We start from the raw sequence: 6,280 nt of genomic DNA on the forward strand, positions 1-6,280 counted from the left end.
TTTTAGCCATTAGACTATATTTCTTTTCAGGGACTGAAGTTCTTGAACACCAAGTGGGCTTTATTTCAGGGGCATAGGTAGGTGAATTCAGTCTGTTCTTAAACAAACTAATTTTCCCGTGCTTGTGTTTGAGAAGCATTTATTAACAGAGATTCAGCAGGTCTTTGACCTCTTGACAGACCAACCTGTTGCTGTCCTGTAGCTCTTGGTCCCCGGGAACTAACATTCTTGGTAAAGGTTTTATGCCAGCTTGTTGAACAATCCTTCTGTTTATAGCTCTGTACCTGCTTTGTCTTTGGAAACTTATTCTCAGACTTACTTAAAATCTATGATTTGGGTGCTAGAATAAGCTGAAAGAGGCCACTTACTTTAGCTACCAAGATCTACAAACGCTCCCCACCATCTTGAGGTTCAACCAGTTTTGGGCTCCCAGGCCCAACTTCACACCTGGCTTCATGTTTAGCTTCACACATCCTCAGCTCCGCCCCCAGGCTACGGTCAATGATGTCTTCTCCAAAGCCACACACATACGTCTCCGGAGATGAGTGTGCCCACTTGCATGCCGCTTCTAGAAGTGGCTATGAGGCCACAGCTCATCTCAGCCTTGCCCTCTGGGAGTAGCCAGGCTGTCACCTGGTTCAGTAGGTTCTGTCAGTTAGCCTGAAGCTCAAGAAGATACTACTTATTGGCTGCATGTGTGGCCTTGCTGGGGCGTTTAGATCCACATGGTGTCTTTGGGCCCTATTTCAGGCTGTTGTGATTCATAACCCTCTTTAGGGTCACCTAAAACTTTTGGTAGCCTTGAATTTGGGGAAGAAATCTGCTAGTTAGTGGACACCTATCCATTTGTGTCCACAGGAAGAGCCAGATAAGCTGACCAAAAGAAACCTCTCCCAGTCCTCATGGAATTCTCAGAGATGTTGACATCCTTCTTGAGAATTTTTAATGGACACCCAACCCAATTCAATTTTTGCAGCCTGGAACATCCTGACAAAAGCCACACACTTCAGCGCCTGCTGGGGACCTGCAGAGTTGCAGCTGCTGCTCAGGAGTTTCCTTCAGCTTTAGGAGGTGCCATAACTTACGGTTGGGAGCTGAAGCTCTCACTTCTAATTCTGGTCAAGATGTAATAATTGGTACCAGACTAGCCTTCTTGCCATAAACAAGTATTAATATAAAGCCAGACAAAACACACGAGGCAACCGTTTTCAGGCATTTAACAATAGACGGCACAGGACTGTGATCCTCAAGGGAAAGGAAACTTACAGGTGAGCCCCATGAGTCCTGGCTCTTTGCCTGGGAACAATTTCTAGACTATGGTATCGCTAGGCAGAGCCAAAACAGAACATGGGGGAGTCCTTCTGAACTGAGAAGTGAGAGATCAGAGTTCGGGGCTGGTGACGGGAGTTGGATCTGTGGGGCAGGGAGAAGAAGGGGTGCTGTGAGGGCCGGGCGCGTGGCTACTGTGAAGAGCGCGAATCGATGAGGATGGGCTGGAGAGCCAAGGAGCAAACCTGCGTCTATACGGTCAGCTGATTTTTGACAAAGGGGCTAAGGTAATTAAACAGAGAAAGGATAGTCTATTCCACAAATTGTCCTGTGAAAACTGGATATCCACATAGAAAAAAGAAGAATTTTGACTCTTATTTCATAACATATACATAAAGTAACTTAAAATGGATCATGGACTTAAAATTGTAAAAGTTCTAGAAGAAAACATGGGAGAAAATCTTTGAAACCTTAGGTTAAGCAAGATTTCTTAAAAAGCACAAAACATAAAAGGAAATATGATGACTTTAACTCCATCAGTATTAAAATTTTTCTTCTTTGAAAGACACTATTAAGAAAATGAAAAGACAAGGCACCCATGGAAGGAAATATTCTCAGTATGCATGTCTGTCAAAGGACATTTTCCCAGAATCTATAAAAGATTCTTACAGCTCAATCATAAGATAAATAACCCAGTTAAAGATGGGATAAAGACTTGGACAGATACTTCACAAAAGGAAATACACAGGTAGCCCATTAACACATGAAATGATGCTTATTATACGTCCTCAAACAACACCAACTGTTCTCAAATATGTGGAGCAACTGGAGCTCTTTCAAACATTGCTGGTGGGAGTGTAAAATGGTACAACCGTTTTGGAAAACAGTCTGGCAATTTTGTATAAAAGTAAATATACAGTAACCAAATGACCCAGCAATTCTATTACTATGTATGTATCAAAGATAAATGAAAACGTGTTCACTAAAAGACTTGTACATAAATGTTTATAGCAATTTTATTTATAATAGTCAGAAATAGGAAACAACCTAAATATCTATCTTTGAGTGCATGGACAGAAAAATTGTGGTATGTGTAAACAGTGAAATGCTCCTTAGCAATAATAAGGGATGTGTTACTGATATATGCAATAACACGGATGAATCTCAAAAAATTATGCTGATTGTTGAAAATAACGAAATAGTGGAATTCGCTAAGAGAGTAATCTTAAATGTTCTTACCACACATGTAAAAATGGTAACTATATGAGGTAACTTGATTGTGGTAATCATTTCACCATATATGTATATGAAAGCATGTTGTACGCCTTAAATATATACACTTTTATTTGTCAGTTATACCTCAATAAAGCTGGGGAAAACTCTCAGCAATTTAAAAAGAAAAGATAACAACATAAGACATAAACAGATGGAACTTCTCCTTTACACAATACAAGTGAGATTTCATCTTGTTTGTATTACTTTGAAAAATTTTATATAAAAATGAGACTGAAAATTGAAATCTCTCTTTGAGAAAAGGAGGCTTGATTTTGTATTCATTTAGGTTATCTGTGCAGGTTGCAAGTATTTCAAATTATAATTCCCCCAAGAATGCAACAAGAACAACATCAATAAGCTGAGCAAAAGAAATCAGACATGAAAGAGTACACACTCTTTGATTTTATTCATATGACATTCTGGAACAGGCAAAACTACAGAAATCAGACTAGTGGTTGCCAGTGTAGGGAAGATTAATACAAAAGGGTATGAGGGTGAAGGAAATGTTATATAGCTTGATTTGTTGGCATTTGCGAAGGTTTATACATTTGTCAAAACTCAAATCACTATACACTTAAGATATGTGGCCTTACCTAGTATGTAAATTATACCTCAATGAAGCTGATTTAAAAAAATAAAGAATGCAGGCTTTTGCATTATAGTGACCTGTTACTGCTTCTCACTAATATGTGACCTTGTACAAGTTACTTATCTAAGTTCAAATTTCTGTATCTGTAAACTGGGACTATTAATACTATCAAGTTCATAAGGTTGTTGTGAGGATTTAATAAGATACTATATAGGGTACATTTTCAGGATCTGCCATGGAACTTAAAACCAAAGGTAGTTTCTATTACTACTATTCATGGATTTTTCCTAATCACATCATGAAAGAATGTGGTTCATATTCAGCTCATTGTTTAGAGGCGCTGTCTCTATAGAACTCAGAGTAGATGTGCACCTTTGCCCACCACCCACAGCTTGTGCAGGCAGAACATACAAATCACACTTTCGAAAATCATCTTCTTTTATGCCAACTCTCAGCAGGCCAATTGGGCTAAACTTCCTTCCCAGCTGAGCTGGAGTACAATACTCTGTGTGCCTGGACACAGGGAGAGGCCCAGCCTTTTAAGATGAAATGAAATTTCTTTGGAGCGGGCCATCCAGTTAAATCCAGGCTGACTTTACTGAAAATGAGCTCATATGACCCAGCTAGGTGTCAGAATGACATGTCTGTCTTAGATTCATCTGCAGTGTTACATTTCGCTAAGGTTTTCTGCCCTACTTGTCTATGACAGCTTGCCTGGCAACTTGAGCCCCGCCCACAGTTTGAGTCTCTGCCACTCACCTTATGATTACTATCTCAGTAACAACTCCTGTCTGAACTTACCACGCTCTCCCATACACACACCAGTTTAATCACGGCCTGATAGCCGACTCTGCACTGCCTCCTTTAGAACTTCTTGCCCAGCTACAGCCTGCTGATGGCTTTTCCCTTGGAGCCACCAGAAGTGTGGACCCTTCAGATTGAATAGTTCTCTGTTGGCACCTGTGAGAAACTGGAAGAATGTTTGACATTAAGCTTATCCAAACTTGTAATCTGAAGTATCAGAACTGCATTCCATTAGCCCTCCAAGGGATTCCAGCCTAAAGTAAGAATTAAGGGTGCATAATGGCTTGAGGTTAAGACCAGGTTAAGACATGGTTCGTGAAGTACAATGCTGTATTGTCTTTGTATCTTCTGTCTTAGAGGAAGCCTTTCTGCGTGCAAGACTTTTCCCTGTTTTGACTTAAAAAAACAAAAAGACTTAGCGGGGTTCAAGTGCAGATTTGTTACGTGGATATATTGCGTAGTGAAGAAGTCTGGGCTTTCTGTGTAACCATCACCCAGTTAGTGTACGTGGTGCACATTAGGTAATGTCTCATCCCACTCCATCCTCTGTTTTGACTTTTGATTCCATATGTTCCCTAGTCTTGGGATGTTGCTCAAGTTAACTTAAAAACACACTCAGTGATAACATGCAGAACGTTCTATTTGTTCCTTAAGGCTATATTGCATAGTAGTAGAATATGGGTTTTCCCTGTGGGCCGATGTGGATTTGAATATCATCTCTGCTATTTATTAGTTGTGTGGCTTGGGGCAGGGCCCTCTGCTCTAGCACACCAAGCTCACTTCTTTCAGCGTTTTTGCATTTGCTGTTCTCTCTACCTGACACCCCCTTCATCCAGGTCTTCTGAAGATAGCTTCTTCTTGTCATTCAGATCTCAGTTCAACCGTCATCTCTTTGGATAGAACTCTCTTGACCACTATTTCTAAAATACCCGACTCTGGTCACTATTGTGCCGTCTTATTTTAGATCTTCATAGCTTTTTTTCTTATTTACTTGTTTATCACATGTCATCCTCAATTAGAATAAAAACTTCTAGGGAGCAGGGCAGGACCTTATGTCTTTTTCACCATGGTATCCCTGGAGCTTAGAATTGTACCCAGCACATACATAGTAAGTTTTTAGAAAGTATTTATTGAATGAATCAGTGAGTTAGCATTTCTAAGCTTTAGTTTCTCTATCTATAAAATAGGATAATATTATCTTCCTACAAGGTTAAGGAAGATTATATGAGAAAATGTTTGTGAAGGACTTAGAAGGTGCTTGGCATATAGTGATTATGCTGAAAGTGGTAGATTATTTCTAGTTTCTAGTTATTTCTACCTGCATTTCCCCCTCCTGAGTATATTAGCTCTTCTAGGGCACAAATGATATCTTATTTGTATATTCCATATTGCTCTGTATATAGTCAATATTCAGTAAAACTTAGTTTAAATGAAATAAAATTTCCTTCTAGTAAATCAAGGCTTCAAGTAAGTGAAATAGAAAACACACTGACTTCATGGTAAGCTCGTCTTTCAGACTCAGTCTGCAAGCCCTCCTCGCTGCGACTGCTTTCTTGTCTCATCCTGGGAGGGTCAGGGGCTAGGGTGACTCTTCCCTGTACCAACCCCAACCAGAGCACCTGAGCATTTGATTTCACTCATGCGCTCATAGCCAGGTTTTCCTCTACTAGACTGCAGTGCTTTGAATTACTTGTCTTTGTATCCCCACTGGCCGGCCCCATACTTTCTGGTCCTCAGTACAGATGTGCTGAAGAATAGAATAGTGGTACAAAGACAATGGCATACCGATTAAGTATGCACACATCTGGGTTCAAATCCTAGCTTCTGCCACTCACCAACTGTGAGGCTTCAAACGAATTACTTAATGTTTCTGTGCCTCAAGTTCCTCATTCATAAAATAAGGAGAACAAAAGTACCAAACTCACAATTATTACAGCAGTTAAAAGATTGCCTACACATAGAGTTCTTAAAATAGTGCCTTCAATTTTATGTGTACTTCACTTCACATAGATGTGCCCCAGGCAGCGATTGAATCATAGTTGACATTCAGTAGTGTGTGTTAAATTAAACTGAAAAGTTGTATGCAAATAGAAATTTTTTGGCAAATAAAATCATATTTAAATAGACAGGGAAAGCTTCTATAGTTTGTCCTTTATAATATGTATAAGGATGCTTTGTTTTTTTCAATTTCATATTTATTCTATTAAATATGGTAATTTGAAGATGTTTAAGAATAGATTTACGGGCCTGGCACGGTGGCTCATGCCTGTAATCCTAGCACTCTGGGAGGCCGAGGTGGGCGGATTGTTTGAGCTCAGGAGTTCAAGACCAGCCTGAGCAAGA

This window comes from Propithecus coquereli, unplaced genomic scaffold (assembly GCF_000956105.1).
Source record: "Propithecus coquereli isolate 6110/MARCELLA unplaced genomic scaffold, Pcoq_1.0 Scaffold205, whole genome shotgun sequence".
Lineage (NCBI taxonomy): Eukaryota > Metazoa > Chordata > Mammalia > Primates > Indriidae > Propithecus > Propithecus coquereli.